The following is a 27,271-nucleotide window of genomic DNA, read 5'->3' as shown; positions in this document are numbered from 1 at the left end:
GACGGAGTCTCCCTCTGTCGCCCAGGCTGGAGTGCAGTGGTGCAATCTCGGCTCACTACAAGCTCCACCTCCCAGGTTCAAGCCATTCTCCTGCCTCAGCCTCCCAAGTAGCTGGGACTACAGGTGCTGGCACCACTCCCGGTTAATTTTCTGTATTTTTTAGTAGAGACGGGATTTCACTGTGTTAGCCAGAATAGTCTCGATCTCCTGACCTCCTGAATCACCCGCCTCAGCATCCCAAAGTGCTGGGATTACAGGCGTGAGCCACCACACCTGGCCAGCATCAAGTGCTTCTTACCAACACGTGGTGAAAAGTTGGTGTGGGAGAAGGAAAGTACTTGAGTACAAACATTTTCTTTAAATGAAGACTAGTATCACAATCCCAACCTTCCTGCAGGTCTCTATTAGTTTAGGGTTCTCTAGGGAAACAAGACCAATAGTGTGTGTGCATATGTGTGTGTTTCTGTATGTGTGTATGAGAGAAACATAGATATTCATTTTAAACAACTGACTCATGCAACTATGGGAACTGTACTGTCCAAAAGCTGAAGGACAGGCTGGCAACCTGGAGACCCAGCATAGAATTGATGTTGTAATCTCAAGTCCAAAGACAATCTTGAGGCAGAATTTCTTCTTCTTCCTGATAACTTTATCTTCTTCTCTTAAATCCTTCAACTGATTGGATGAGGTCCATTCACATTATGCAGGCTAGTCTGTTTTACTCAAAGTCTACTGATTTAAATGTTAATCACATCTAAAAATACTTCACAGTAACACCTATACTAGTGATTGACCAAACATCTAGGTGCCATACCTAGCCAAGTTGACACATAAAATTAAGCATCATAAGGCCCCTCTCCGACCCAGTTGTTTGCTGGTCCTTGGCCTCTACTCTCTGCCTCAAAGGAAAAATGTGTTAGCTGAGCCTAACCTATACGAAGCCAGAGTGTATTCACTCTTTGACTTCCTTGGATGTTTCCAGCTAATCTTAGCATTGTCATTACTTGTGGAGGTTCTTTTTAAATCCAAATTATTCATGCAACAGGTCTTCTGTTTTGGGGCCAAGGCCTAGGATCCTTAATGGCCTAGGATCTAAATTCTGAAATTGGCTTTAGTTTTCCAAGGAGAGACTCACTTCTAGAAACGTAGAATGCTAGAAAGGAGTTACAATGATAACATTTTGCTGTTTTTCTCTTGTTTCTTATACACATGAATGACCGCTGGATTCTGCCCATTATTTCTTTCACATAGAATCACAGGCTTACCTCAAAGTGGTTGCTCTCCCAATTTAGGCAAAGAGAACGGTCATCTGACGGAAACGCTGATATTTGTAATACAGATATTCATAGGATTACTTAATGAATTGTCATATGTAATGGACTTAATATTTACACAACACAACGTAGGTGTATGAAAATTATAAAACTTATATTCAAAGTGGGGTTGCTGCATAAAGTAGGAATAATGATGGTATAGTCTGAATGTTTTTATTCCCCCAAAATGTATATGTTGAGACTGAATCCCCAATGAAGTTATATTAAGAGGTGAGGCTTTTGGGAGGTGATCCCCACATAAGGGCTCAGCCGTTATGAATGGGATTCATGCCCTTATAACAGAGGTCTGTGGGGACTTGTTGGACACTTCCACTACGTGAGGATGCAGTCAAATGGAGGCATCTATGAAGAATGAGCCCTCAGCAGACACCGAATCTCCTGGCGCCTTTGCCTTGAATTTCACAGTCTCCAGAACTGTGAGCAATATATTTCTATTGTTTTTAAATCACCCAGTCTAAGGTATTTTGTTATGACAGCTTCAACGGACTAAATCAGTTATTATGTCCTATTCCAGCAGACTGAGAGAGTCCGAGGCAACATGCTTTCCTCTCAAATTCCTCCAGAGTTTTGTGTGACAATGAAAGTCAAACATCTCCTCATGCCATACATGGGGAAGGCAAATGGCACAATCTTAGCCAAAAGTCACCATGGTAGAAAGGAAAATAGTCAATAAAGACACAGAGGACAGCACAGGAATTCAAATACAGGCCAGAGGCTTCTTCCTCATGGATGTGAATATTTCTACACACCAAGATGCCATGTGGGGAGTCCAGAGGAGATAAGGGATGAACAGTAGCCAGGATATCTCTATATTCTTCAGATAGTCTATAATTGCATAGAATATTCTCTAGATAATTTGAACTACCAATTTTTTTTGGATGTTTATCTAATGTAAGCTGAATCCACTTAGAAAAATACTGACAGATACCATAGATTATCCTACTATTATAATTATTATTTTACCATGAAAGCTCAAATGATGTTTGGATTTTGATGTTTTTGAGCTTAGCGGGTGTGGATGCTGTTGCTGATGCTGATGATTTGTAAGCAAAGATTGTGAAATTAGTAGATCTTTCTAGTGTTGCATATGTAGGTTTTGAATTTGTAATTCTGTAACAGTTTGAGGCCATGGTATGGCTCCAGGAAGGAAACGTCATGTGGTGAAAAGTGAACCTTAATTTGCCTAAGATAGCCTAATAGCTTTCTTCCATATTAGAGAGATGTATAAGTGTGTTTCAATGATATGCCCTGAGTAGAATTTGAATCTTTGAAGAACTTCATTGACCCATCTGGGAAATAATATTCATAAACATGAATTTTGCATTGTGGGAAATTTTGTCTCGATTTCCAACAATGACTTTGTTATAGACAGTTTTTTTATTGTATGGGTTATTTCCCCCTTTACGTGACTATATTGTAGAATTTATTCAAGCATTTACAATATTAAATTCTCTCTCATATTTAAAAATAAAAAAAAAATCTTGCTGTGTATATACACATTCGTTGACTCTGTAGACACTTACAGAGCTAAATAAAATTCAACATGAATAGTCATGACCATGTTTACATGTATGAATATTTGTCAAAATCACAGGACACTAAGGCTAGAAAAGGATAATTTGTAATTTAGACAAGGATCAACAAACTTTTCTGTAAAGTGTCAGGCAGCAGTAATTATAGCAGGTTATATGAGTTACTATGTTCTTCTCTATTCTATATTCTCTCCCCCTTTTTCAATAGTTCTTTAAAAATGTAGTAGAAAATGGCCAGGCATGACGGCTCAAGTCTGTAATCCCAGCACTTTGGGAGGCCGAGGCAGGCAGATCACCTGAGGTTAGGAGTTCGAGACCTACCTTACCAACATGATGAAACCCCGTCTCTACTAAAAATACAAAAATTAGCCAGACATGGTGTAATCCCAGCTACTCGGGAAGCTGAGGCAGGAGAATCTCTTGAACCTGGGAAGTGGAGGTTGGAGTGAGCCGAGATCGCACCATTGCACTCCTGCCTGGGTGACAGAGAGAGACTCTGTCTCACAAAAGAAAAAAATGAAATAATAATAATAGTAGTAGAAAGTGAAACAAACAAACCTACAAAAATAAAAAATAATTCTTAGTTAGAAGGCCATAAAAGTGACCATAGTTTGCCCACCTTTGAATCCTCATTTTACATACAAAAAAACCTGATATATATAAATAACTTTTTTTAGAAAGCATGTCACTCTAGCATGACTAGACTTTGATCCCGCTATAATTCCCAGTGCTATGTGGTTGCTCTGAGAACATATCCCATCTCATTCCTAAGAAAGAAGTCCTGTGAGAAGTGGCGTTCCTAAGTGAATTCACTGGCAAAACCTTCTTTAAGTAGCAACTGAATCTTCCTTACCTATGTTTCTTTGTATCCCAGAACACCAGGTGACATTCGTAACATCTGTAACAACCTGAAATCAGAATTGCTTTCTTTGTAGCCCTGACACCAGTCACTTTGCCTGTGAGACACCTAACAACTGTATGAGCAATCATTACACATTATTCATTGGGGCCTACCTTTTGGCAGGGGCTGGGTGCAGCATCAGTACTGGAGAAAAATCTTAAAAACAGACAAAATTCTCTGGTGTTGCAAGGTTATATTCCAGAGCATGGAAGTGAGTTTGTAAGTAAAGCAATACACATAATAAGAAGTACATTGTACATTATGTGAAAATATTTTTTAAAATGCTACAGTGAAAAATAAAAAAAAAAAAGAAACAAAAAGGAGATCATCAGGAATTCTTAGGCAGGCTTGTGTATTGATATCCCGGGCATTTTAAGCACCAACATTGAGTGTTTAATAAATTTTAGACGTTTCACATAACAAAGAAATAAACAAAAAAATCTACGGCCAGGCGCTGTGGTTCACGCCTGTAATCCCAGCACTTTGGGAGGCGGAGGCAGGTGGTCAGGAGTTTCAGACCAATCTGCCCAACATGACGAAACACTGTCTCTACTAAAAATACAAAAAAATTAACTGGGCATGGTGGTAGGCGCCTGTAATCCCAGCTACTTGGGAAGTTGAGGCAGGAGAATCGCTTGAACCCAGGAGACAGAGGTTGCAGTGAGTCAAGATTGCACCACTGCACACCAGCCTGGGCAACAAGAGCGAAACTCCATCTAAAAAAAAAAAAAAGAAACTATTAATATGGTAACTTATTCGTGCATTGAATGTATTTCTCTAGTTATTATTTTATTTTTCTAAGTGTCTGGCTTGATAAGCAGACACAAAACTGTAATAAGTATTTAATTAAATTTAGATGCAGGAATCTAATTATGTACTAAACTTGGTTCAGTGTTGTATAATTTTCAAGGCAGTCTAACATAGTTTGTAGGCTTGTGGACAGCATGCTTATCACAACTTAGAATTTTACTCACTAACTAACATATTTTACACTCAAAAGTAAAAATAAACATCATGTACATCTCCACATTTATTTTTTAATTGATATAAAACTAAGTAATTTTCCTTTGTTTCTTTTCTTAAACCAGGACTCAAACAAAAACAGGCCAAAGAGAATAAAAATAAAACATAGGATTCTACTTGTATAAGGTGATACATTTTAAGAACTGTCAATTTTAAGGACAGTATTAAGAAATAAATAGCATTTTGGCTTTTGAAAATATACCTATTTACTTACTTGCTTAATATTTGAGTATTCCTTTACTTTTATAAATTATTTATATGAAAGGCTTGTTATTTTTTTACTATGACATGATCTTCCTTTCTAAAGTTCATAATTACTGCACTTTTAGAAGTAACTCAGGGGCCAAGCACAGTGGCTTGTACCTGTAATCCCAGCACTTTGAGAGGCCAAGGCAGGTAGATCATCCGAGGTCAGGAGTTTGAGACCAGCCTGACCAACATGGTGAAACTCTGTCTCTACTAAAAATACAAAAATTAGCCAGCGTGGTGGCTCATGCCTGTAGTCCCAGTTACTTGGGAGGCTGAGGCAGGAGAGTCACTTGAACTCAGCAGGCAGAGGTTACAGTGAGCCGAGATCACGCCACTGTACTCCAGCCTGGGCAACAGAGTGAGACTTGGTCTCAAAAGAAAGAAAAAAGTCACTCAGGAATGAATAAACCAAACAAATATTGCATCCTATCACTCATAAGTGGAGCTAAACTTTGAGGACGCAAAGGCATAAGAATGATACAATCAACTTTGAGAATTTGGAAAGGGCTGGGGGGTGGGGGATAAAAGACTGCACATTGGGTATAATGTACACTGTTAGGGTGATGGGTGCACCAAAATCTCAGAAATCACCACTAAAGAACTTATTGATGTAACCAAACACCACCTCTTCCTCAAAAAATCTATTGAATTTTTTTTTTAAATAAAGAAAGAAAAAAATAAAATGAAATCACTTCACTTTTATCTATGTTAAATTAGTAGTTCTGGGCCTTACTTACCTTAGTGTTTCTATATCTGCATAGAAAGTTTTGAGACTTTAGTTTTCCAACAGACACTTGGTCTTTGGTTTACTAATATAAGAACATAAGGTTCCTTATTAAGGTCAAATATTTATCTTCATAACCAAAAGGAACTAATTAATTAAAAACTTTACTATTAAATATTAAATATGGAATTTCATTGATTTTATTTCGGTAGGATACGTGGTAAATCTTAAGAGACTAAGCTCCACATTGGTTGTCTTCAAATAAATAAACTCCACATCAGTTGTCTTTCCATACGTCATCTAATCCTTTCAATGAGCAGAAAAATCAAATAAAACAAAACTGCTTACATTTCACATATCTGTGTTTCATAGTTTTTTATTTACGGAAGGGAAAAGTACTACTGAGGGAGGTTAAATGGCTGCCTCAAGTCACATAGATAGTGAGAGCTGGTCTAGGTAACAAGCCCACGTTTCTGGTGGATTAACAGCAATTTTAATTTTCACTTATGCAATATCTTCTGCCAATCTGGGGGGCATATTTTGACAATTCTTTTCCATCTACTCCTCATGCATCTTAACCTTGGATCTCTTCCAGCATGGTGACAACAAAGACAAAAAGATAGACAGGAGATGCCATCAGCAATTAAGTGACTTATACTGAAAACAACAAGCATTCTCTTCCTAGCTCATCCTCACATGGCCCTGCTCAACAACAAGGACACTGGGGATTGATTCTCCTATGTGAAGAAGGGAGAGGTGATGAGGTTGAGAGCAAGCACTGATTTTATGCACATGGGTAGTTTGAGGTAAAATCCAATTTGAAGCCAAGTCTGCTAAATCTAGAGCTTCCTAAGTTATAATGCCACCTAAGAGTATAATGAATGTGTTAGAAACCAAAATTCTCACTTGTAGTCAATTCACTGTGTCCAAATAGATCAAAGACTCTGCTCTGAAACATAGGGATGTTTATATCAAAGACAATGCTTGGAAAGCATTTTCATACTATAACGTGAGATTTCATTTTTCCCTAAGGCTGAGGGTAGCAAATTGAAATAGTATCTTCTCATGACATATTATTTCAAAAGAAAAATATTCACCATCATAGTAAAAATTTTTATTACAGTAATTGTCCTCCTGACAACAGCAACAATGATGCCAATTGACAGTAACCTACCTACCTTGGGAACTAACAGTTCTAGTGTTATGAGTAAGAATTGGAATCTTAATGTTCATAAAGTAGAAATTATGTCTTGTTTTATGATTTTGCTCTTTTCACAAGGTTAGAAAGCCAAATATTGGCTTAGATGTTGTTTTCTAAAATATACTGTATTATAACATTTATTTTAATATCACAAATTTGTCCCTGGATCTGTCAAATCACTTTTAATGAGTATTTTAAATAGGAATAGAAAAACTTAACCGACTCAACTACTAATTTAAAAAAAAAATACATTTTTATTTTCATCATCTGTCAAAATCAAACATCCAATTCCTTTATTTCTCAAGTGAAGCATAGAATGTTTAATCTCCTTGTAAACCAGGATTGTTCACTTTTGCCTTACATCTGAAACCCAGAGTTTTAAATGGCAACACAATCACACTTTAACTTTCCTTGCCAAAAGCCATCAATAATGCAGTGCTTAAATGTGTTCTAGTTGAATCTTTTTCATCGTCTGCATTCTGATGCCCTCCACTACAGGTCTCTTCTTTCACAGACTACTGTGTCTATTGCTATCACAGACTATTTATTGGAGAGGGCATCGTAGAGGCTCAGTGAAAATGAGAATATAATTCCTTTATCGGAATCCAGTTCTATTTCTACAGCTTCAGAATCAAATTGGCAACTGCCTCATCATTTGGCAGGCGTCTGGCCTTTCACAGACCCATGGCATAGAGGCTGGGCTGAAACAACCTATATGGCTGTTACTGTTCTTTGAAATTTGGAGATTCAATAAAATTATAATGAGGATTGTAGAATTCTGTTATTTAGCTCATTTTGATCTATCTTCCTGTCTAGCTAGTCTATCTCTTACTGTTTTTCAACATTTTCTTCATATAAAAATCATTTTATTTGTACTTTAAAATTTTATTTGTCTGTTTGTCTCTGGTCAAATTGAAAAATTGTGACTTCAAAATAAACAAGCTCTGGCAAAGACTAACTATTCTCTCTAATTCTTACTGTTTAGCCTATCTTTTTAAACCTTTGACAACAGAAGGACCCACAATCCATTGATCCCATGATATCTTTATGTGCCTTAACCATTTCATATCTTCACTTCTCTCCATTCCAAGCTTAACTTCTATGAATCACAATTATAATCTCCCTTTTTTTCTCAACTTTTTGCCCTTTTATTATTTTTTGTACTTTTTTTGTTGAACCACGGGCCTGTGTTATCAAACTCTCTAATACTAGGAGTCTGCCCTACACAGGTGAACAGAGCCTCCCGTGACCTTCCCATTATACTGACTTTTCTCATTTATCACTCGACTCAGAAGGGTCTCTATGCTGGTCCACATGGTCCTATATCGCCCTAGCCTATTTACTCTTCCATGCTCCTCAACCACTGACTCACATTTTATCCTCCGTCCTCAAACCCCCTTCACCCTCCTTATTCTCAGCTTTGATCTTGCTCCCTATATTATTGAAAAAAAAATTAAGCAGACCACATCCTATACAAGCTTTTTCACTATATTAATCTTATTTACTAGAATTCCTGCATCTGTGTCTGTACATTTTACTTTTCTCTTATTATTTTAAATGAGTCTATTGTACTTAGATAAGAAAAAAAGAGCTTTATTTTTCTTATCTAAGTACAGAGAGTGGGCGGGAGGTGGGGGTTAAAAGGCTACCTATCAGGTACTATGCTCACTATCTTGGCGATAGGATCAATCATATACCAAGCCTCAGGGATGCACAATTCAGCCATGTAACAAATCTTCATCTGTATCCCCTGAACCCTAAATAAAAGTAGAAAAAATGAAAGAAAAAAAGAGCAGTCTCTTGAAGTACAAATTAACAAGGTTATCAAACAAGCTTAATTGTGTAGGAATAGTTTTAATACTATAATTAGGTAGATACATATCTAAATCTAAATGTGCACTTGAAGCCACCTCCCTTTGCTACTCAGAAATCTTTCCTAACTCTCCTCGTTTATATCCTCTCTCTCTCTCTTTTTTGAGACGGAGTTTCGCTCTTGTCTCCCAGGCTGGAGTGCAATGGCACGATCTCCACTCACTGCCCCAGGTTCAAGTGATTCTCCTGCCTCAGTCTCCTGAGTAGCTGGGGTTACAGGAGCCTGCAGAGATGGGGTTTCACCATGTTGGCCAGGCTGGTTTCGAACTCCTGACCTCCTGACCCCACCTCAGCCTCCCAAAGTGCTGGGATTACAGGTGTGAGCTACTATGCCCAGCCTATCCTCTTCTTTTTAAATTTTTTCTTCTGCATGGTAGTTTCCCATCTAAACAACACACAAAAAAGCAAACCAAAGCAACTCCTATATGGCTCTTCACTTTTCTTTTACTGTTCCCAAATCTCTCCTTGATTTTAACGCTTCGCTCAAAGAAAGGATAGTCCATTTCTACTGTCTCCAGTTCATCTGCTTGCATTCTCTTGAATCTGTGGCAATGATATTTTCACACCCTTCCCCAACAGAACTGCCCCCCTCAAGATCACCAATGACTGCCACATTCCAGATTTAGAGGATCATTCTTGGTTTTAACCTTATTTGGACAACCAAAAAAAATTGAAAGTGTTTTTTAATTACTCTAGACAGCATGCTTACCTGTTCTTCCTTAATCGTGTTCCATCTCTTTTAATGGTTCCCAGATGCCTCCATGACCTCTTAATTTTGGAATTTGCCAGTGGCAGTCTTTTCTGTGTTCCCTCTCTACTCACTTATTTGATGCTTGCATTCTGTCTCCTGGCTGGCGACCCTAAATCATTATTTCAATCTCTTAACCTTCTGTCTTAACAGAATGCTAGGCCACATCTGAATACCTTCACTCCTTCCATTCTGCTATACAACACTGGTATCTCTTGCACAGGTTATTTTGATAGCCTTTTAACTGGTCCGTTTTTTTGTTTGGTTTGTTTTTCCCCACCCTCTGCTTGTAAAATCTATTCACAGCACACTTGTCAAAATGGCTCTGTTTTATTATAACACATCTTCATTTAAACACTTTCAAAGGCTTCCCGTGTCGGTCAAAGTAAAAGCTAAATTCTGAGGATATCCTATGGAGCCCTCTAAGATGTCTTCCCCCTCCTCATTGCCTCCGGAACCACATCTATTTCCTCCCTCTAGCCACACACTGGCCTAACTGTGCTTCCTCAAACGTGTTAAGCAAGCTACTGTCTCAGGGTCTCTCATCCTCCAGATATGAGTATTGATTCTCCTACCTCCCTTAAGTCTTGATCCAAGATTTGCCTTTTTAGGCTTTGTAGATAGTCTATTTGATGTTGCATAAAACATGCCCAGGACATTTATCCTATTTCCTGCTTACTTTTTCCCGTATCTCTTATTACTACCTAAAATGTCTTACTTACTCCGTTATTATTTTTGTTTCCCATCACCAGTACATTATCTTCATGTCGACAGAAGTGCTGTAAAATGTTTTGTTAACTGTGTAAACCCCAGGACTTAAAATCATACTTAGCTTATACAGGGCATTTGATTAATTTTTAAATAAATAACCTCTAGAGATATAATCAGCTTTATAAAAGTTGTGTTTTACCACACCAGGGTTATAAATATATTATTTTTAAAAATAATATTTAATTAGTTTATATCATTTGACATGTAGCATATAAACCATATAATATTCAAATTATATGTAAAATGTGTTATATTCATCTGTTAAAACACACAGGAATATTTCTATACCATATCTGAGACCAAATATTATATTTTGTTAAAACATATTTTGAAGTTTAAAACTGTTTTTAGTAAACAATACACAATATATTTTAAAACTTTTAAGTATTCTGATAAAGAAAATTATTGTAAAAAAGAAAGTAAAGGATTAAAAAGTGATTATAAATACCTGTGTAAATAACACTCAGGTCAATAAATAGAATATTCTCACTGCCAAGAAAAAACTCTCTTTAACGTCTTTTCCACTGTTGTGTATCTGCTACGGAGGTGTAACTTTTTTTTTATGTTGTCTTTTACAGCAATCAGTTGCTTGCTTTTTCTCTGTAGTATTTCCATTTAAGTATATACTCCTAAAATTATAATTTACTTTTGCTAGTTTTTAAACTTGATATGAATAAAATAATGTTGAACATGTTTTGTGTCTGACTCCTTGGTTCTACATTTTGGTGCTAATTTTGAGCTGTGATTTTTTTCTTTGTATTCTAACTAATTAATTTGCATACCTATATAGTATTCCATCAGGCGAGTATACAATAATTTGTTCATCTGCACTATTTATGGACATTTTATGATTTCTAATTGTCAGCTATTACAAACAAGGCTATCTGAACATTTGTTTACATGTATCAGGTACAATATGAAAGAACTGCCACATACTCAGAGGTGGCAGTGCTAGTTAGTAAAGTGTTCAGATCTTATTAGGTAATGCCAAACTGATAAACAAACGTAGACTTTTATCAGTGGCTTACAAGCATTCTTGTTGTTCAACACATTCACCAACACTTCCCATTGTCCATTTTTGTAATATTTGATTTTTGCCCATTTGGATTGGTGTCTTGCATTACATTGCCTGTTCGTGTTGCACTTTTGTGTCTGTCAAAAAGATTTTGAAGTCCTTGGTCAATTATTTCACTCTTTTTCTTCTTGAGTTTCTTAAAAATTTTAAGGAATTATTTTTCTGTTAAAGATACCAATGCCTTGTCTGATGTATGCGTTACAAATAGGTTTTCCATGCAGGTTTTCTTTCCACAATCTTTACTTGACTTTTAATGAAGATATATTCTTAATTTTACTGCAGTAAAATGTATGATGTGCTTTTGTGTCTTGCTTAAAAAGTATTTACACACTGCAAGGTTATAAAGATGTTTTATTGTGCTATCCTATAAATATTATATTGTTTTCCTTTTCACATGAAAGATTATAATCCACCAGAATGAATTTTTATGTGTGATATGAGAAAAGAGCTTTTTTAATTTAAAAACTTAATTGTTGGACTAACCCTGACTTAGGCTTATGCAAGTTTTTATAGATTTACGTTAACTTTCTTAACTGAATACTGCAAAAATAGTGAAAATGAATTATCATTGTCTAACTTATTGTTTGCTAACTGCACATTTTTGCCTGATGTAAAAATTTTAAAATAATGCTCAAAAATAAACCCAAGTAAATAAATAGCATTAATATGGCAATAAGGCACTTGAATTTTGTATGGAGTCATTTTAATCATGTAACTAGGGTGATATGTATCTACACTTTTCAATCATGTAACATTTAGATTTTGCTCATTTTAAGTCAACATCAGTTGTCTTAATGACAGCATTCAGCATTCAAAAGTTTTTAAACTATTTTTCATAATACAATATTTGTCTTTTAATCAATGCATTCAAAATATTAAAATTATATTCTTCAAATACCCAAAATTTTAAACTATTGTGTATGTAGAGTAGATCCATTTAGTATTCTTATGAAATAAAAGTAAAGCTTACAAAAATTTGCAAATTTAATAATGCACCACTGGAAATAACCTGATTTTACTTTATTTAGATTTACTAGTTAAATATGCCGATAAATATAATTTACTGGTCATTTTTTTTTTGAATGATGACTATATTGACCTTAATCTTGAGAAAGTAACCAATGCACAGGGTTTCAATTAAGTCCTGTGAACCATGACAGTAACTTTTTTTACATGTCACAAAAGTGTCTTTTTGGTATATTTGAACAGTAACTGTTAATACAAATTGTTCTTATAGTTTCGAAATCTGAATCCATATTCAGTATCTGTTTTTCTTCACATATTGGGGAAAATTGAAATATAGCAGGTTGATGTAAATGTCTCAGTAGGATACACTGAAAAATACATCTTAACCAAATTCCATATAAAAATTCATAAAATATACTCCAACAGAAAACAAATGGAAAAATAAAATTTATTTTTGTGGCCTTGCTTTTTGCTTTGGTTTTTAAGATTTAAGCATATTTATTTTAAAAGCTTGAATAGTAAAAGTAGCTGTGAAAAGTAGAAAATACTATAAATTCTTAAATAAGTTTTTCCTGGCCAGGCGCAGTGGCTCATGCCTGTCATCCCAGCACTTTGGGAGGCCCAGGTGGACGGATCACGAGGTCAGGAGTTTGAGAACATCCTGGTCAACATGGTGAAATCCCATCTCTACTAAAATACAAAAAATCAGCCTGGTGTGGTGGTGTGCACCTGTAGTCCCAGCTACTCGGGAGGCAGAGACAGGGGAACCCCTTGAACCCGGCAGGCAGATAATGCAGTGAGCCGAGACTGCGCCACTGCACTCCAGCCTGGGCGACAAAGTGAGACTCTGTCTCAATAAAATAAAATAAAATAAAATAATAATAATAATTTTTCCTATTATTTTAATTAACAATGAAAGAAGTATACATTATGCTTTTAATGTGCTACTATCTGAATTTAAAAGTATGAGACTTTTGAAAGTATGAGACTTTTAAATATGAAATTGCTTGAAAATGTTGTTTGATATTGTTAAATACAAGCACACGAATTAATATATGGGCTAACAAAGATAACTGGTCATTAGAAATATGTACCGATGAGAAGCTACTCCTTCAGTAAATACCAAATATCTTGAAAGACTTGCACTTTTCTAAAACTTAATAAGATCATTTGTAAACCATGTATTTTTCTCAGTCATTGCTTTCCAAAAACCTTGGGTAAAAATAATTTATCTTGTAGCTTAAGGCTTCATTTTATCAGTCAAATTAAAATAATCCACAGCCAAGGTTAGTCAAAGTGTATACTTACATTTAAAACAATTAACTTCAACCAGTGAGATGTTATAAATGTTTTATCATGCATCACGATTTCAAATAGTATCTACGTTCAACCAAACAAGGCCTGAATTCCCTTGGGAATTCATGAAAGCATAGATTTGTGAATTCTCAATCAGGACTGAGCAATACTGGGTTCTAGACCCATATTTGATATCAACTGGATTTGTAATCTTCACCAAATTGCAGAATTTGCATAAACAATTTTGGCATAATAATTTTAAATTTTTTAAGTCTCAGTTTTTTTATCTGATAAATAAATAATGTCAGACAAGATCAGGGCTCAACAAACTAGGGGTCATTCGACAAATGAGGCCACAATCTATTTTTGTGGAAAAAAGTTTTACTGTAACACTCTCTCATTTACATACAATTTATTGCTGTGTTTACAAATGCACAGTTGAGTATTTGAAGTAGAGATCACATGGTGTAAGCTTTAAATAATTACTGTCTGCTCTTCAGAGAAAATATTACCGACCTCCGAGCTAAATGTTCTTTTAGGTTCCTTTCAGCTATTGCATTTGTTAATAAATGCTATATAATATGGACAGGTACAAAATGTGAAAAAGAAAAAACATATTTTTGTTTTCTAAAAATTCACCAATTTACCCTGTTAATCACAGATTCTAGTCGCATATTTTTTCCCAAATACTTAAAATGGCTACTCAAAATGTAATTGTGTCCATGAATACACATGATATTGTCCAATTTTATCTAATAGCAAAAGAATAATTGCGTAACCAAATAAATACAAAATAATCAGAAAGACTGATTCATGACAAGATTGCCACAATTAGAGTTTTATAGCAAAGAAAGTACATTTCCTGGGAGAGCATCAGTGTGTTTTGATAAGATTTTACAGAGTAATTTTGTTTGTATTTATTCACCAAACCCAGATCAAGATTAGGTGGTCAATTATTGAACTGCTTCCAAAAAGCAGAACTTGTCTTCAGTAATACTGTCTATTAACCAGTGAAAGTTATTTAAAAGTTCAGCAATGTTTATTGCAATATTGATAATACATTCTTGGCAAGTTTTAGAAATCAAATGTGCTGTATAAATTACTTGCTTTAGAAAAACAGTAACTGTAACAAAAATTGAAGTGATGGACAACAATAAGTCTGTAATTGGAATTAGTGTTTAAAAATAATAAGATAATAAAACCACACGAACAAGAGGAAGAATAGACATAATCTTTTGCATAAAACTGGCAGTAAAACTACTTTTACCTGTTTTTAACTAATTTGGGAAATATCAGCTGAATATCCAATACATTGCAGCTGCCTTTTCTTTCAAGGTAATTCTTCAGTTCTATCCGGCTGTGACCGATGGCATTATTGTTCAGCAAATATGTCCATCTCCACTCCTATAGGTTGCCCTGATGTTGGGTTTGATCACGTGACCTGCTTTGGCTAATGAAAATGGTTATATGTGATCATCTTACCTCTGAGTAGTGGCTTTAAATGTGTTTCAATTCATGACTTTGCATTCCTCTTCTCCAAGAGAAGCATAATGTTCTACATCTACTGCTTACTTAACTGTGTTCCAAGAATGGATAACATGTTAAGTTCACTTGAATTTAGCCTTCACGTTAGAGTGGAGTTGCGACAGCTAGCCCTCAGACTTGTAGGCAAAAGTAAGAATTGTCTGTAGTAAGGCACTGAGATTTAGGAGTTTGTTGTTACACCGCATTATAAGTCAAAAGCCGGTTAATACAGCAGCCTTAGAAAAATGCTGACTCTATTCCTTTCATTTCTCCAGGAAAAGTTCTAGTATCACTTACAGACTTTGGAAAATTTTATGATATATAGAAACAGTAAAGAGATCCCCATACCATAGAACAAAATATTATTATATTTCTGGAAGTTCAGACTATTTTATTGGTTCACATAATGAGTAATAATTCAAAGTGTAGGTTTTGTATCATTCCATTTTTATATCACAGGTTATATTTAAATTTCATTCTTGGACAACCATTATATTTCAAAATAAATATAGAGGTACTATTTTCAGTGGTTCAGTCTCTCAACTCTGCAACTTCACTATCGTCTGTATATTTGTTATATGCTTACCATGTCTTCGCTTCAGAGGCAACATGTCAAAAAACTAAAATAATAATATTTTCAATATTTTTCTTCATCTCTGTATGCCTTACCACTATTTAGAAAATTATTACTTCCAGAGTATTCGTTTTAAACAGATTTTAATGATGTAATTTTCACTTCATAAAATATGCTGTATAGTTTATATTACCTTGTTATAAAATATTTTTCTTATTATTTTGTCACTGTCTACACCCACTAAGAATGTTCTAGTCCTTCTGTGGGTCATTCAACATTTACCTGGGCTGGGGCTATTAAATGTGATAATAGGCAAAAAATGGTTAGCATGTTTGCTTACACTACCTGTGCCCAGTACATTTCATGATTTCTATTAGCTCTGGTCTACCTGCTCTGATTTAGATTTGTTCTCCTTCTCTCTCTCTGTTTTTCTCCTCTTCACATGCATACACACGAATACACATTCATGTGTAAACAGTTAAGAAAAAGTTATGTTAAAAAGAATTTGCATTATTTCAATATGTTGGAATGGATTGCAGCAATACTAATCTCGAGTCAAAACAGATAGACTGGAGTTTATATAAGGAGTAATGCAATGAATAAGTAAAAAAATAAATTTTTAATTCCAAGCCACATCCCATTATCTAATTCACTACAGACAGGCTAACCTTTTTGGTTTGTGATTTTCTTATCTGTAACAACAACAACAAAAAAACTGGTTCAGAAAATTGATTTAAGAAAATGCATAAATCATTTTTCACAGAAAAGGTGTGTGATACATATTTGTTCTTGTAAATTTTTGTTTTCATAATCAAATTACTTGCTGTCTATTTTTAGACTTTATCTGCATAAAAAATTAGTATAAATAAAACATAAAAACAATAATTATAGTTTTAAACATTTTACATAAAATATTTTATTCAATCTTTAACATAAATCTTCAAGATGGACAATAAATTATTATTCCCCTATTAAAAATCAGGATACTACATCTTAAAGAAGGTAAATATCTTGGTCAAGACCAAGCTACAAAGAATATACATTACGGAAATGAATTTTGAAAACCCCAGTTTTCTTGCTACAAACCACAGGCTCTTTAATACATATACTACATTGCCTCTTAAATTTTGTCCCATTATATGTATTACAAAATGTTTTCAAACAAAATGGTCTCCACAATCCCCATAGTGAGTGGTCTTCACATTGCAATAATATAACACTTACTCTTCATTAACTGAAATTTTAACTCCAAGAAAAATTTCTGGGTAGCAAACTAGAATGATAAAATTATATAAAGATAAGCTGTCTGTTCTGTCCTATTATTTACCCTTCCTCTAAATAATTTTAGGTTCTTGAATAATGTCAAGGAAAATGCCACCAAACTGTGTTTGAACTCTGTGGGAGAAAATAATGAGTGGGTAGAGAAGAATCTAACAACCATAGTCTACTCGTTCGTTCTCACATTGCTATAAAGAACTACCCGAGACTGGATAATTCATGAAAAAAAGAGGTTTAACTGATTCACAGCTCTGCAGGCTTTGCAAGAGGCATGGTTGGGAGGCCTCAGGAAACTTACAATCATGGGGGACGGCAAAGGGGAAGCAATCATGTTTTACCACGTCAGAAGGCAAAGGGAAAGCAAGGACACCCTATCATGGCGGAGCAGGAGAGAGAGAGTGAGGGGATAGGTGCCTCATGCTTTTAAACAACCAGATCTCATGAGAACTCACTCACTATTATGAGAACAGCAAGGGAGATATCTGCTCCCATGACCCAATCATCTCCCACTAGGCCCCTCCTCCAACACTGGGGATTACAATTTGACAGGAGATTTGGGTGGGGACACTAGACGTACTTTATCACATAGTAACTTTGAGGTGTACTGCATTGTTTATAGTGTATTCTTCAATGGCACTGATCAAAGCAGATGTAATAGAGGGTCTGGTAACTTTAAAAAAGACGTGTGTATATATATATATGTATACACACACACACACACACGATATGCATATATTTACCATAAAGTATAATACATAATGCTTATAACATTGCTTTCCATCACCAGATTCTCCATTCCTTCTATCTATGTGTGTGTGCATGTGTGTATGTGTGTATAAACACATGCATGTATATGTTTATGTACTTTAGGATTATAGTACATATAGGCATTTAGGCTTTGGGTGTTATGGTAACGCAGACTGCACCATGATTGACTTGGAGGAATGATGAATCTTCATGAGGCCTACAGAGTGAGATAGGCAGTATGACTTCCATTAAAGCAAAAGGTGTTTCTTCTGTAGTATTGCATGAGGTGATGCCATGAAACAAAGGTGAGTTGTGAGTAAATATTTAGTAACACAATTTAACACTTAAAAAAATGCTAGACTGCAAAGAGGATATAAGAAAAACGCTTATAATACAGATATTGGAGAGGATTTGGGAAGAGAGGATTTGCTGAGAGTTGCTGCAACACTTTAATTCCTACTCTCCACCAGCCCAAACTCAGAAAATATGCAACCAGATTGGGATCCAGACTTTAAGGAACCCAAAAAGCAACTGATAGGCTACAGGGGTGATGAGGGAAAAAGTTACCAAAAGCCAAGCAAATTCCTCTTTATCAAAGGCTTATAATGCATCTGGGGTAGAGAGAAATGGTGTCTTTTCTCTAAATGAAGATTGACATGATTTTTAGAACACTTTTACATTCTGAATTGAAATGTGTTATTACTTAATGGGGCAATAGAATCATCCATTCAATAAGAGTTAGGAGAAAATTCGCAGGGCATGTTGACTTTTCATTCAAAGGAGGGTCATTATCACTGCATACACTTTAAAAAAAAAGTGACAAAAATAAAATCACCGTTACCTTACATCCCATGAGTCAGGCTAATTCAAAATTCTAGTTTCATAGTGCCCGTTTATTTGAAATTGATATCCATACGAAGAATCTGCTAGAAATCATGAGGGTTATATTTCAATTCAATTTAGTAATTATTTTATTATCCACAACATAAAACAACAACATAATGTATCATCAGTGTGCACATATGAACAAGATGTAACACCTGAATTCTAACACGTTGCATTATGTAGGAGAGATAAGTACACCAAAATAAATTAACAGAAAATGAAAATGGAAACACCATAATGGTACAAAAATACTAAAACCAAATGATCTCAAACATAAATCATAGTAAGTTGGAAACACAAAGAGTTATTTTTATGGAAATAAAGAGTGAGGCCAAGAAATGCACCTGAAGCAGGAATTATTGAAGAGTGAGCAGGGTTTTGACAGGTAGTCCTGATGAGAGAAATAGAGATTCCAAACAGAGTGAGATGCATAAGAAAGAAGTACTCAGAAATAAAATACAGAATACTTTCAAGAGGCATTGGGGACATCAGTTTGAATAAGGTTCCTTGGTCTCTGAAAGAGAAACTGAGATGTAACTATTAAAAATAAGAAGTCCATACAGAGGGTGAAAAATCCAGGAAAACATAAAAAATATCTCTTGAGACATTCTCAAATAATTTTAACTCAGGTATTCTTTAACTCAGTGAACATTAAGGATCAGTAATATGATCCACAGGAACTCAAGGGTAAAAATGATCATGCAGAATACAGCAAATATCAATTTGTTGGATCCTACAGGAAATAATAAGACAGGGGCACGGGCAATGCATAATGAAACATACCTATCTACTACAGTGATAAAGAGAAAGGAGAACAAGGATGTAGTAAGTGTGAAAAGAATTAAAATTAAAATAATTAACATTTCATAGAGATTGAGAGGAGAGGAAAAATGAAGTCAAATACTGTGAGCAAGAGTGATTAAAAGAATAGTGGTGCAACTGAGGGAAATGGAGATGTCAGGAAGAAAACCAAGAAACTAGAAAATAATGAATGTATGAGTATTTTTTTTTTTAACTTTATGGGCACGGATTATCAATAGAACACTCACATGGAGATGCTCGTCATATATTTAGACGTTCAGATATGAAGTTCCTTTTAGAGATACAGACTTCAAACATTTACATCAAATTTAAAGAAGAGGACTTATACCTAAGTAAAATTCCAAGGAAAGAGAAAAGAGCAAAAATAAAACATTCTACATAAAGGAGACTGAACACGAAAGGTAGTGAAGCAGATGGAGAAAGAATATTCAGCAAGGAAGGGGGACAAAGATAATAGAGTGAAATGCAATCTAAGGAAGGAGATATTTTCAGGAGGAATACGATTCATAGTGGCAAATGTTTCCCAAAGAGCAAGAACGATAACTGTTTTTTAGATGAAACTATCATCAAAGACATTGAGAAAACTTTCTGTAATGCAGTGCTTCTCTAATTTTTCCTCTAGAGTAATACAAACCATACAGTAGCTCAAAAATGTACACACGAGGGAGAAAAAAAGAGAATCAAAGCACTTCTCAATTCAGAAATTGGCATCCTATGTCAGAATATGTATGTATGTGTATATATACTTCAATATTAGCTCCTAATTTATTTATATTATACTAATAAAAGAATTAAATTACACTCCTTTCTTAACCCCAATGATTCAATAGCCTAATTTTATAATTTTATTTTTAATGTCACTTCTTCATTTATACAATTTAACTTTCAGAGTGAAATTTTTTTTTTTCTATACATGGTCTAGTCTTTCTAACTGCTATGTTTTGATTATATTATAATTCCTAGAGATGCTAGAAATTTATATCTGACCTATCCTAGTTAATATGCCAATTTATCTTTAATGAATTGTTTAATCTACCACGTGAGCATATGGAAAGATGAGTATTGAGTTTAAAAAAGAAAGTTGAGTTCACATTTCAGCTGCTACAATTAAAAAACTTGAACTAGAACAAAGTATATTAATTTCTGTGATTCGTAAAATCACTGAAATGGTAAAAAAACATATGAAATGCAGTTGACATGAGGGTGAAAAAAATGAAATTATAGCTGCAAAGCAAAAGCAAATTGTCTGACAGCCAATAGAATAACAAATAATGGCTATTGTGTTTATTGACAATTAGAATTATAATTGTCTTCATGATATTAGGAATTGTTGTCCTTGGTACAACCTTGAAAAAATGATGAACAAGTTGCTGCTATTCTCTTACTAAACATCTAGAAACTACGTAATAGCTCACATCTAGAAATTAACTCCTGAAAAGATTTCACATTTATTATTTGGCTGATTATCAGAAGTAGTTTAAGGTACAGAAATGACAGTATTACCTAAATTTAAAGAATACAAAACCAAATCACAAAGAGGTTTTCAACAGAAAGCTAGACATATAATACTCACTCTTGATTTCCTAGTTACATTCCATTATTTAAATGCAATTCTTGTGACAATAATACAGCATCATTGATTTTCTCCATTACATTAATTACACTACTCTAATATATAACCATCTATGCAAAATGTCAGCAAACTGATGCAGATACAAAAAAAAAACAAACACTGCAAGCTCTCACTTATAAGTGGAAGTTGAACAATGAGAACACATAGACACAGGGAGGAGAACAACAGGCACTAGGGGATGGTGTGGGAGGAAGGAGAACACTAGAAAAAACAGCTAATGCATGCTGGGCTTAATACCTAGGTGACGGTTTGATGAGGGTAGCAAACCACCATGCCACATATTTATCTGTGTAACAAATCTGTGCATCCTGCATTGTACCCTGAAACTTAAAAAAAAAAAAAAAAAAAAAACCATGAGGATCATTGTACAAAAGTAAGACAAATCCTATGAGTATCATCTTTTAGAATTATACATTTAGAGAAATATAGAAGTCATGTTATTTAACTCCAAAATACTGTAAGGATATATGTGATGGATTCTTTGTTTGCTTTGTTTTTTTACATTTATGTAATTTTTATTTTATTTTTTGTATTCCAGAATTTTAAGTAATAAATTTGAATTTATCAGAACAACTATACACTTTTAAGATTTTCAGCTGTAACATATTTTCAAACTAAAGTGTATTCTCTGAGTTTCTGAAGTTTTTTTTTTAAAAGCAAATAGCTTTATTTACTTTTCCTGAGTATCCAAGATCACTCAGGTAAACCTGTTTTCTAAGCTGCCATGACACCTGTGTATGTGAATTGATCATGATTAGTAAATAGATAGTTTTAAATATGAGATACTTCATTGAGCTCCTGCTTTAATGAAGACTGAAGGTGTATAGCTTCATTTTCTAATAAACCTACATCAAGGCATACAAATTCAGGGAACTGTTAACAATTTAAAATTAATTTATCATCAGGTTTTCTTAACAAATGTAGGTTATGCCAAAAGACCAAGAAAAAATCACAAGCAGGCACACACACAGAGACACACACACTCACACACACTTAAAAAATTAACCTAATCTGGGGTGATTAATCTTTGCAAAGAAGTTACTGTATTTTCTATATTCACATTAATTTTTCTCCTCTTCATTTTATAACCTAACCATAGATAATAAGTAGTTGGGTATGTAGATATGCAGATAAATCGATAGACAGAAATTTTATATAAGCTTAATTTCAACAATTTCATAAAATTTAATGTGAGATGCATTCAATAATAATTATAGCCATAGTTGGAATAATCTGTGCTGTGAATAAGTCATGTAAGCAAATAATAAAGATTTGGAGATACAAAGATCATGTTTTGCTCATCCTGTTCCACTTATACAATTTTATAATATTAAAAATATTAAAATGGAGACAGAAAAATATGTTAGGAAAATATCAACCCCAGAACACGGGAAGAAATCTGTAAAATTATTTATTTGATCAAAGACATTTCACTTATTTGGTTAAAATGTGTCTAGTATACCCTTAGAAACATGGTAAAAACAAAAGTAGTTGATATTTATCATATTGCAGATTATTAAAACCTAGTTTATTTTTATTGCTATTGATAGCAGTTGACCATTACCTTTGAGGCAATACAAATATGGATGTCTTTGTACTTATAAACATGAAAATAGATATTGTTCATGGTAGTTATTTTTTGTTGAGTTTTGTTTTTCTGTTCCTACCTGAACGTGATTTAAGATTGTATTTCTACTACTCTATGGAGATAAAATTTAATAGTATACACTACTGTAACCTGGCAGATTCTTAAACTGTAAGGTATACTTTTAAAATTCAATCTTCATAGATTAATAAAAATACAACATTTTACATATATATGCGCTTATATAAAATTAATATATGACTAATATGTACCAACCACTCAGCCAATATCATAATTACTGCCACAAATCTGAACTATTTACAAATGAGAATGATAACAAGATATTTCCTCTTTCACAGCTTCTACTCAAAATTCTACTGTAGGTCCTAGCCATTGCAAAAAGTTATATATAAATAAATAAAAATAAATAAATAAGATAATAAAATGGGTTATTTCATCATTATATTTTTGATTAATTTGGTCATGTTTTGAAGTGTTTATTTGAAGATGGAACATGAAAGCTTTTGATAGCATTAAAAATATTATAAAAATAATTTAGGCATTATATTTTATCATAATTTATAATATGTATATTGCGATCTATTTTATATTTTATAATTTATTGCACACATATTATTAGTTTGCTGATGTTATCACTGGGTAGGTTAAATAACAGAAATTTATTGTCTCACAATTCTGGGAGCTACAAGTTTGAAATTAAGCCATTTGTAGGACTGGTTTCTTCTGAGTTTTAATGGAAAGATCTGTTCCAACCCTCTCCCCTTGGCTTGTAAACAGCCATCTTCTCCCTATCTCTTCACATCATCATTCCTCTATGCATGTCTGTCTCCAACTTTCCCCTTTGTATAAGGATACCAATCACATTGGCTTACAGCCAGCCCACCATAATGACCTCATCTTAACTAATTACATCTGCAAAGAACCTATTCCCAAATAAGGTCACATTCTGAAATTCTGGGGCTTAGGAACTTCACATAAGAGTTTTGGGAGACACACTTCAACTCATAACATACATACATTTAATGTTACTTAAAACTGACCTGTTCTAAGAAGTTAATATTACATATCTTCAAAAACTTGCATCAATATTCATTTTTCAAATGAAATATGACATTACATAATGTTTGATAAAACACATTCATCCAAGAGAACAATAATATTTGTTAATTTTTCACTTCTTTCTGAATTATTTCCAGTTTTTTTGCTTTTGAAACCTAAATGTGCTGGGCCAGTAAAAGCTGGAAAATCATGTATTTTTATAAATATAATTTTTGTGAAATAAGTTTAAACTTTGATGGCTCAAAGCATTTGACATATTTTATTCAGGAGTCCAATATTTGCAAATAAAAAAATCTTAATTAATGAGACTATAAAACATGCCTTCCACTTTCCTGATATAAAGTATATTTTCTAATTTGATGGGTTTCTCATTATCAGATAAAGCTCTTAAAAGGGGAAGAGCTTGCAAATAAAACAAATAATGATAATTGTTATTGCTTTTGGCTGTATATAATTTAGGATGTAAGAATTTTTCTCTAAAAATAATCATCAAGATTTCAAATTTCCTTAGTGACTCCATTGCAATAGTGGACAGTATATATTTTAATGAAGTCAATACTATATCAACTATGCCTGAAAAACAACGACGAGCTTCCATTTCCCTCCAAAATTTCTTTTTGCAGATATTATTTGTTTTCTCTAGACAAATTACCTGTTGTTCATTTTGACGTTTTCTTTTTGTGCAATTAATGGTATTCAAGTGTTTCTACTTACATATAAAAGAATAAATGGAATGGTTAACTTACGTAGTCAGTGAGGCTTTTCTGGGTTTTAGAATTCTTCAAATCCAGAAACTCCCTCTCCAGAACGTATGTCCTTGCAGCATGTTCTGGTTAAGTTGTCAGCATATTTGGACTGGCAGGATTTGCTTTTGTGTTAGTGGGAGCCGGATAAAGCAAGCAGTTGAACTTAAACCAGATGTTGGTCTGAAGGCATTTACATTTTATGTGGAGCATTTGCTAGCTAGAAATATTTATATTTTCCTTTTCTATTTTGGAACTGTGTATACAGTATGGACATTTAGAATTCCCTCCCCCTCTGCTCTCATTTCTTTGTTTTCAGCAGACCAGGAATCTCATTTCTTCTCAGATTGGCCAAACAATTCATTTAAAGAGAAGATTAAAAATTTTATCCTGACATAAATATTCCTGTAATCAGTATCATTGTATAGGGAAAATGATTCTGAACAAGTTTGGGTCTAACTGGTGGAAAGTGAGGAAGAAGCATCTTAGGTGGTATTTGTAGTGATGTGAAGTACCCCACACCCCACCCCCTCTCACACACTGCCACCAGTGCTGTTTATGTGGGCAGTGGTACAGAAAGTCTAGTATGTAAGGTGAGGATACAGATACTTATAGGAGGGGCAGAGGATGCCCATCTATGCTTCTCCATTTACTGTGTGTTTCCCACTGGACATGCAGCCCCAGGTATTAGTCCATGGGCTTCTTGTCCTGCCAATTTGAGTGAGAAGATACATTCTTTGATAACTCAGTGTTCTTCTGTCCATGAAGCTTTCATTGCCCACTGCAAAAGAACTTATATTGATAATGTTTGTGTTTCTGACCAAGAATAAAATTTTAAGCAGTGGGATTTACAGGTCCTTGAACTAAAGTTGGTTGTATAAATTCACTTCTAATACATGATCCTCAGTTTTCAATCACCTTTTTTAAAGGTCTTCTGCCTTTTCAGTACTCAGAGTTCAGGCAATCTCTATAAAGTCTCTGCTTACAGCTTCTCATCACCCCGATAGCAGTTCTCCTCTAGAGGTTGATTACATTTGTATATTCAGACCTCTAAATAATGTTTAAATGACTAAAATGGGTGGTTACTTGGGAAAGATAAATTTGAGTCAATGGGGAAAAGCAGGATTTAGCATCAACTGACTTCATAAACCAAGCCACATACATAAGATATGTGTACAGCTAAAACATCATTTCATTTGTGTTAAGGCTATTTCACTTAAGTGTACAGAGCTACTGTCAACTTTTTGCTTCTATATTTCTTTTTATAATTGAAAACAAACATAAAAAAACATGAAAACAATTATATCTATATTTTAAATATTTGTTTGAACATCTTGTCATATTTGCAGTGCACATCTAACTTAATTTACTTTATTAAATTCATTTGTTCTCTCAGTGAGCAGACGTCTAAGAATTACACTAGTAACATGTATAAAGATCATTTAAAAATTATTATGTTTGATTTTAGTTCCTGAGTTTCATATATATAAATATGTAATTCATTAAAAACACTCCCATTAGGCACATCAAATTTTCAAGTGCATTAATTTAAAAAAAGGTGCTATGGCTTATTTCGATCTTACCTTCCATAATATCAAGTAGCTATAACTTTCAGCTAATCTTCAATTAATAGAGTTAGTATTAATTGACACAAACTTGAGAAAGTAAAGTGAAACAATTTTAGTCATCATACTTCATAGCTTTCTTGACTAATATGCTTTTAATTCCCTGGGGTAAAATTAGTTATTTTACACACAGAGTACATGGATTTCTATACACAAAGATAAGTAGACAGCAAATTACTCCAGAAAATTTGCCTTATAATTGAGCAAGGACACAATGCACCTCATGTTGATACAGTTAGTCATTTTGCTTTTTCCTGCGACACCTGGATCTTCATCTGTTTCATTCCATTTTTATTTTAGGGAACAAACTATAACCATGAGCACATTTGCGGTAATAGTTGCCACACAGTTGTAGAATTTTAAAGGTGGAAGAAACCTCAGAGATTAGCTCATTTAGCACATTAGAAATTTCTGGCTGAGATTTTGGCAGGCGTAAGTAAAGTAGCTACAGAAAAAAAAAAAAATGCACGACAAAGATTTGTCTTTTTCCCAAAAATGTGTTAGAACAGAACTTGTACTCTTAAAATGTATACTCCTAACGAGAACATTCACATGTCCCCAAGGCACCCCTTTTGTTCCACAGGTTCAAGCTACCACTCCTAATAAATGCATGTTCATTACCCTTACAGCCATTCCTGAGCCCTTCCACAACCCTTCTGAAAACGACCCACTGAAACTTAATGTTGGGTTCTTTCCAGTGAAAGCCTAAATTTAGAGCTAAGTCTGTGCTGGTGCTGAGGTACTTTCTCCAGTAGCCGTGTTAGTTGTAGTTTTGATTAAAGGGAAATTCAAAAAGTGGCAGCTCAGGTATTCAACTGAGGTCAATATTTACAGAAAAGTAATTTAGAATAATAACGTTTTTAAATGCCGTAGTCCCCAGAAATGATATCTATCAAAACATTGCAGCCATGCTGCAGTGTTAAATAGAAAATAGGATTTAACAGTGAGCTATAAGAAGAGTTAATGGGGTAGATCAGATACGAAGTTGATAAGGGGACTGAAACGAGTGGAGTCATTTTCCTTGTTTCTTATCTAATTCTGCACAAGGCAGCTGAGGGCAGTTTCTCAGCAGCCAACCAAATT

At 34.2% G+C, this 27,271-nt stretch overlaps 1 long non-coding RNA gene across 1 annotated transcript in view; it reads right to left on the bottom strand.

The window, feature by feature from the left end:
- Positions 1 to 24,722, bottom strand: part of LOC144341223 (uncharacterized) — a 53,711-nt gene extending 28,989 nt beyond the window's left edge. Inside the window, exon 1 of the long non-coding RNA XR_013418097.1 lies at positions 24,567 to 24,722. This is a non-coding gene — a long non-coding RNA (uncharacterized LOC144341223). The remainder of the gene's footprint in view (positions 1 to 24,566) is intronic.
- Positions 24,723 to 27,271: the final 2,549 nt, after the last annotated feature.

This window comes from Macaca mulatta, chromosome 6, assembly GCF_049350105.2.
Source record: "Macaca mulatta isolate MMU2019108-1 chromosome 6, T2T-MMU8v2.0, whole genome shotgun sequence".
NCBI lineage: Eukaryota > Metazoa > Chordata > Mammalia > Primates > Cercopithecidae > Macaca > Macaca mulatta.
The sequence above is the reverse complement of the archived record's forward strand: the minus strand, read 5'-3'. Positions and strand labels throughout refer to the sequence as shown.